This window comes from Psammomys obesus, unplaced genomic scaffold, assembly GCF_907164565.1.
Source record: "Psammomys obesus unplaced genomic scaffold, mPsaObe1.curated_primary_1811, whole genome shotgun sequence".
Lineage (NCBI taxonomy): Eukaryota > Metazoa > Chordata > Mammalia > Rodentia > Muridae > Psammomys > Psammomys obesus.
Window position 1 is genome coordinate 35009 of NW_026592368.1, and position 8390 is coordinate 43398.

Sequence of the window (8390 nt, forward strand, 5' to 3'; positions counted from 1 at the left end):
ATGTGAATCCATTCCTGTTCACAAATACCCCCTTTCCCACTGAAAAATGTCTTGTCTCTGTTATTAAAAACAAACAATCACTTCTGCTGAGGGCAGACTAGTCACTTTCTGTAGTCTCACTTACTAAATTGCCTCAGATTCTTGAAGTTAGAACTATCTAACAAACCTCTGAAAACCTACGTCTAAATCATATCACAAAGATAACAAAGCTTTAAACAGAAAACCTGTAAGGGATTGCACATGTCCAAATGCTTCAGCTACTGTTCATTCAGATTTTCAGCATTAGGATGATACTAACATAAGAGACTTTAACACCCCTGTTTTTAGAGACATGAGTTTTCTTCAGATATTTTGAATATCCAAATGTGGTTTCTATGATCATATTCAAAGAGGTCATTTAAAATGATATGTCCATTTCCATTGCCCATTATCCATAACTTCTACTACTCTAAGAAAGACGTTTAATTTTTTTACAATGAAGAATATACCCTCCATATTATTCTGCTGTACAGTGTTAATAATTCCATCTTCCATAGTTCCTACTGCTCTGCTTGCCTCTGCTCCAATGCCTTGTTCTCATAACACAATATGAACCACCTGATCAGTCAGTCACATCCCTTTTCTGATCTCTGTGTATCTAAACAACTACTAGTTACAAGTCAGGCATCTGGTGTAGTTCCCCATAGTAAGAGCTTTTATTTTCCCTCATATGAGAAAATAGGATCTTATACAGTCATGCTAAACAATAAAATTTCTTCTGAATTTCATTGAAAATAACCTGTGAAATTGATGCTAGAGAAACACTCTGCTCTCAAACTGTTCATTTTACACAATAGAATAAAACAGAATCTTCTGGAGTTCAAAAATGAAATAATTACACAAAATTTAATGGTTTGTTTTTAACGAGAGAAGGATAAAACAAATACATCATGGCTGACACACGGTGACACAACTTCAAAACTAGCACTTTGTAGCCAAAGGAAATCATCTATCCATGAGTTTATGCCACACTGTTCTAATTATGGGGCTTCAGCTAAAAGAAAGAAACATAAAGAAATTTTATTAGCGAAAAAGTATAAAACATAAATCTCAAACATAGGATAAAAATAATGGTTCCATTTCAAGAGATTTTAGTACAATTAATTAAATATTCACATGGTATTATACATAATTAAAGATTTATAATCTTATTATAATTTATAACAAAATTATAATAAAGCCAGTGTAGCACTGGTTTTATTTTTTGTTCATAATTTACTCACATAGATTAATTTTCATTTTAACTAAACTTTAAGTTAAAATTCCTTTTTGAATGGGTTTTGTGCCTGATATCAAGACTGGAGTTCTTATCTTGTCTTAACAAAATGATGTAGCACTTGGATTCAAAGATCAAACCAAGGAATGCTGCACTGGAAGCCAACACAGAGAAGACTTCCATAGCCACCATGATCTTCTCCTTTGTGCTGTGGTAGACAGGGAGGAAGGTGACCAACACACAGAAGAATACCTGCATGCTGAATGACAGGAACTTGGCTTCATTGAATGTGTCAGGCAAATTTCTGGACAAGAAGGCCATGGCATAGCTCCCAAGTGCCAAGGAGCAGAGGTATCTCAGGACACAGTGAAAGGCAACTGCTGACCCTTTGTTGCTCACAATGATGATGTGGCCATGTTCAGCATGAGCATCATGATCAATGAATGGTATAGAGGTAACCAGCCAGATTCCACAGAGAACAAGTTCGATCAGTGTGCAGATGGGAATGATGAAGTTAGGGGTCCGTGACACCATTAACCACCTCACCAATCTAGCTGGAACAGTGACCTTGAATACAATAACAACTGTGATAGCTTTGGCCAGTACTGTGGAGAGAGCCACAGTGAACAGAATTCCAAATGCTGTCTGCTGCAAGATGCAGGTGGCTGTGTTGTGTGGGCCAATGAAGAGCAAGGAACTGAGGAAGTAGATGATGAGTGTCAATAGCCTGATTATTGGCCTTGAAAATGCTCTGTGCTTCACAAAGACTACAAGAACCATAGTTGTGAGTGCAGAGAAGCACAGTGCTGCAGTGGTGAAAGCCATACCCAAGAAGTCTTCATAGGACAAAAAGGTCACAGATTTCTGGAGGTAGTAGCTCTTCTCTGAGTTTGCATAGTGACTTTCTGGACACATCACACTGGTCGATATCTGTTCAGAAATGAAGGTGACTGTGAATCAATCCTCAGGTGTTACCTTTTCCCCTAAGTTGTTACTCAGCCTCAGCTCATCAAAATATTTCCTGATTCACCTCCTTTATTGTTTCAGAAAGAAATACCAGGTTGTCTGTGAATCATTTCAAATCTATGAAGCCATTTTTGTCTATGGTGACAAAAATCAAAGAATCCCAAGGATCTTTGCTGTTTTTGTATGTTTGGCTTGAATTTATGGCTTCATACATCTATTTTATAAGTTATAAGATTATAGAATAATATTGTACAATGCTAATTTTATTCATACTTCACTTTATGAAGAAATTGCTAATTTCTAGGTGTATACTTTGTATAGTATGGACAATAGGCTTTGAAATTAATTTCTTATATACTGTTCTAAGATTCAGGACCCATATTAAATTATTTTCCCCAAATCCTCTGGATACACCCAATTTGGTTCATATTATGTATGATTTTGAAATAGTAAATACCATTACATCCTTGACGCTTAAAACCTTCACTAATGTTTTTACATTTAACTATAGCCTTATTTTTAACATATAAGAAGAGAATTTTTGAAGTATTTCTATATATTCAAAAAAGAAGTTTGAAATACTCTGCTTCTAACATTTGTGTCATTTATCTTGAATTAATAACATATACTCCTTGGTTTGCAATTAAATATTTTTATTATATTAAACCTTTCTGTATTTCTAAAAATTATCACTTCATCAAATAATTTTCTCTGTTTTATATTTTGAACTAAACATTATCAAGTTTATTGTCAGAAAAATTAAATCTGTATTTTGATATATTTTTTCTTTAGTGATCTTGAATAGTATTTTTTTCTCAAGATAATTTCACACTCAGAGCTTATTCCTTTGCTTCTGTTATGAGTGTTTTTTGTTGTACAATGTATGCTTTAAGCTTTTATTTATGATATGTTTCATTAACTAATATATATATGTGGATAACATCTTTTTTAAAAAAATAAGTTTTTCATATTCTGTAATATTGAATCATTGTTAGTTTGAAATTTTAATTTTGACCATGTATGTGTTCACTCAGATTTTACTATATTTCAAAATATAGTCACAAAGACAGGATATTGCATTCATGACTGATGTGTTCCTACGCTGTGCATATTGAATATATTTATGCACTTACCATATATCTGAAATACAGGGGAAGGACATTTATCAAAAGAGTATTTCATACCTGGTCCTATAGACCACACGCAATTTCAGGAGGTGGGAGACCATATCATGAGGAGGAACTTGATGCTGCCAATTAGTTTAATGTACTTATTGTCAAACAAACTTCTAAATGCTCTTGTTTATGCACATGGAAAAGTAATACTCTCATTCTTACTCTAAGAAGCCCCTCTTTGCTGTGATCTATGAAGAAGGCCAAGAAATATGACTGTGAAAGATCCCAAGAATGAGTGATGCATTAATGCCCATCCATAAAGAATGACTTTTAAACCATCTATTCCAACATTCAAGAAATATAATGGAAATAAATGCAAAATGTACACAAGATGATGGTTGCTAATTGTGTCTAGGCATCATATGTATTGCACTAAAGAACTCTTAATAATTATGGATAATGTTGCTGGTTGATTCTGCGTAAGGATGAGATGAAGAATGAGAGAATTACTGTCCCCTTCCCTGTTAAAGTATTGCCTGTAAAGATATTTAAAGAAAGAAGAGGTAAATGTCTAACGAGTGATGACTGTATATGGCTCCAAGGTGCATTCTGAATCCAAAGGTCATGAAGATGTTCATGATTAAACCAAATATGTCACAGAAAAATGAAAAAAAAATCATGCAACTGGTAAAGGGACAGTTAAGGATGAGAAGAGTAATAAGCATTAGTAGGGTGGAGCATACCTGGGATATATTGAATACATTTCAGAGATTTTTCCATCTTATGAACTATTCTAAATCAATTTAGACTTTAAAATTGAAAGTTTCAAATTTAGGCTATAAATAGCCATTGTTCAATGTATATTGAGTCACAACAGAACCGAGAGACATGCAAATATAACCAGTCTGAGGTTTACCAAATGGAGCTTTGTTGGCTTAGCCCATAGACAGACTAAGAGTGAAGAAATAAGGTAAAATCGGGTGTCAAAATCACTGAACTGGTACTTCCTTTTAGTTTTGGATTGACAAAACAATACTGGATATCATACAGGGCATTCCCAGACTATATTTTGAAGAGTCGGTAGTTCGTTTGTCTGTGGAAACTACCTGGAATGTTTGACCTACTGGGTTCCTGCAAATAGGCATGAGGACTTTCTGGTTGTATATAGGATTTTCTTGGAAAACTGGGAAGTTAAATGCCACTTTCGGGGGCTATATGCCACTCTGCACTTCCTGAATTGTTTGTCTACAGAAGGCCATTTTATTTTTAGAAACTGCCTTGACCTGGCTATCAGCATACATGTTTTGGAAGGTAACTGAGTTAGACAAGTGCAGTGTGTAGGAAGGGGCTAGAGTTTTAACACCTCACTCCCATCAGAATGGCTAAACTCAAAACCTCAATGGATGACACATACTGGAGAGGTTGTGGAGGAAAACGAACCCTCCTCTATTGCTTGTGGGAATGTAACCTTGTACAACTGCTTTGGAAATCAATCTGGCATTTCTGAGAAAATAAGAGTGCTACTTCATGATCCACCTATACCACTTCTGGGCATATATTCGAATGATGCTTAACCATAAAACAAGGACATTTGCTCAACTATATTCATAGCAGCTTTGTTAGTAATAGCCAGAATCTGGAAACAACCCAGATTTCCCACAACGGAGGAATGGGTACAGAAAGTGTGGTACATTTATGCAATGGAATACTACTCAGCAATTATAAACAAGGAAATCATGAAATTTGCAGGCAAATGCTGGGAACTAGATAATATCATCCTGAGTGAGGTAACACAGAACAAGAAGACAAATAAGGTATATGCTCATTTATAAGTGGATATTCTTCACATTATATAGGATAAATATAGTAAAATCTATAGCCCTAAAATGCTAAACAAGGAAGACCCTAGGGAAGAGATTGAAACCTCATTCAGAAGGGCAAACAAGATAGGCATATAAAGTAGAAGAAGACAGGAACAGGACAGAAGCCTGCCAGGGAGGCCCTCTTAAATACTTTACCCATCAGGTTGTCAGAGGAGATGCTGAGACTCATATCCAAACTTTGGGCAGAGTGCATGGAAACTTATGAAGAAGGGAGAGTTAGAAAGATGTGAAGGAGACAGGAGCTACACAAGGAGACCAATAGAGCCAAAAACATCTGGGGCCATAGTGGGCATGCAGGGACTGAAACTCCAACCATTGGCCTTGAATGGAGATTTCTTAGACACCTTGCTCAGATGAAGTCCATAGGTGCTCAGCTTCAAAGTGATTTCCAAGTACAGGACTGTCTCTGACTTGAAGTCAGTGGCCAGCTCTTTAATCACCTCCTTCTAGGGGATGCATTCTTACCAGGGCAAAGAGGAAGATGATGCTGCCAGCCCTGATGATACTTGATAGACTAAGGTCAGATAGAAGGGGAGGAGGTCCTTCCCTGTCAGTATATTAGGGGAATAGGAGAGGTAAATGGGTAGAAGTGGGAAGACAGGTGTGACTCAGAGGAGACAAGGTGGAGGCTTTATCAGGGATACAAAATAAATAAATTGTAATAAGTAATAAATAAATAACTTAAAAATTAAAAGAGAGAAGCTTGTGTAGACATTTCAGTATCTAAAAAATAGACTTCACAGCAAATCTAATCAAAAGAGATGGGTAATAATATTACATATTAATACAAATAAAATTCCATGATATTTCACAATAGCCTCAAATAATATTAAATTTCCTAGTGTAACTATAAGCAAGGGAAATAATTATGTGGTAAAACTTCAAGTCTTTGAAGAAAAAAAATTGAAGCAGCTATGAGAAAATGGAAAATTCTTCCATGGTCATGAATCAATAGGATAACACAGTAAAAATGACCACCATACCAAAATCAATCTACCGATTCAATGCACTCCCCTTAAAATTTCCAACACAATTATTTACAGATTATGCAAGGATAAATCTTGACTTCATACGTGAAAATTACAAACCCAAAATACTCAAAACAGTCTTGAACAATACAATAACTATAGGAGATATCATTACCTCTGACTGGAATTTGTACTAGGAGATATAGTATGAATGGTGTTGGCATAAAAACAGAAATATTGGTAATTGAATCTATCTATCTATCTATCTATCTATCTATCTATCTATCTATCATCTATCTATCATCTATCTATCTATCTGAGAGTTCCAAGATGGTGGCAACCAGTGCACACCATTTCTGAAGGGCAGAACACCAGAAACTCGAAAACTTGTGAGTGGATGGTTAGCTGAAGCCAGAGCATTGACTTTGAGGTTTCCAGGTCTAGACCCATGTACTGGGACACACTGGATCCATCCCTTCGTGGATGTCTCCAGGGTCTGAAAAGTGGCCAACTATGGAACCCTGCACTCCCAGCTGCACCTTCACTTTCTCAGCTTGCCCTGGTGGTGCAACAGAGGTGGGGAGTGCATAACCCCAGGTATGGAGCACCTCCTTACTCTAAAAGCCAAACAAGGACACAAATCTGAAAGTAGAAATCTGTGGGCTCTCTGTGCTTATCGGATACACCTGTGAGTGAGTGTGCTCAGGACTTCTGTGCTTCCCACACAAGCCTGCAAGTGAGTTCATGGGCCCTCTGTGCTTTGCACACCCACCTGCAAGTAAGTGTGCATGGGCCCTAGTGCTCCCACACATGCCTGTGAGTTCGCAGGTCCTCAGCACTTTCCACACGGCCTTCCAGTGAGTGCTTCTGCAAGAGAGTGCATACAGAGCCTGGAAACTGGGTCTTTCTGCTCTCACAGCCAGACATCAGATTCCTCTGACCCACACCCCCATTATGGGCAACATAGGAATGACTGGGACAACAATCTCAACATTGAAGCCCCTGTTCTCTGGGTTTCCCAGTGAAGTCCAGACAAATATTTCCTAGAACCAAGACAGTGCAGCTTAGGCAGATCTGAGTAATTGGAGCACAATACTTGGACAGGCCTGTGGGCCACTGAGCCATTCATGGCAACTGGACATGCACACTGAGCCCGCAAAATATGCCAGAACTCTCACCTGTACTTAAGCTTTGTCCTTACACTTCACTTCTCCAGGCAGATACACCTACACCCACACTCCTGCACTTGCACATTTGCACCTGCAACCTTCCTCCCTTAGCTGCATCTGAAACACCAACACCCACTCTCAAACCAGTGGACCTCTCTAATCTTCCTGAAGAATTCCCTGGACTCCACAGAAAGACAGACACAGTCTACAGTATGGGCTCTAAGGAACAAACAGAAAAGGCTACTGATCATCAGATGGCTAGAGGCAGGCTTAAGAACACATCCAACATAAATTAGGACATCATGGATTCACCAGCAACCTCCAAAAAACATGGATATTTTAATTCATTGGAATCACAGGAAAATTATTGTAAAGCTATGCTAATTGAATTATTAAAGGCACGTGAATAGGAAATGAACAAAACTCTTAAACAGCTACACACAAATAGAGGCACATAAAGAGGAAAGAAACAAAGCTCTCAAAGAAATACAAACAAAAAATAGCCACCCAAATATAGGCACATAAAGGGGAAGCAAATTAAAAAATGGATGCCATCATAGAAAGATAGGAATTCACATTCAAACAGATGAAGGAAATGGTGCAAGACATGAATTAGAATCAATTAGAATTAAAATAGATGAAAAATACAAACAGTGAAAATTCAGGAGCTGGAGAACTTAGAGAAAAGATCAGGAGCCACAAAGGTAAGCATCACCAACAGAATACAATAGATGGAAGAAAGAATCTCAGGCACTGAAGATACAATTGCAGAAATTGAAACTTCTTTCAAAGAAAAAGTAAAATCAGAAAAGTTCCCAACTCAAAACATCCAAGAAATCAAGGACATCATGAAAAGAAAAAAAAATCTAGAAATAGTCTGCAGGGCAGAGGCTTTCAGAGGCCCTCTGTGGCAGGTTCCAAGGTTGTTTCCTGTTTTCTTCTTCTTCTGATGTCCATCCTCTTTGCCTTTCAGGATGGGGATTGAACATTTTAGTTAGGGTCCTCTCTTTTGCTTAGTTTGTTTAGATGTACAG

General features: G+C 37.3%; 1 pseudogene; it reads right to left on the minus strand.

The window, feature by feature from the left end:
* Positions 1 to 671: 671 nt before the first annotated feature.
* LOC129681248 (vomeronasal type-2 receptor 116-like) overlaps positions 672 to 8390 on the minus strand; it is a 36927-nt pseudogene continuing 29208 nt past the window's right edge.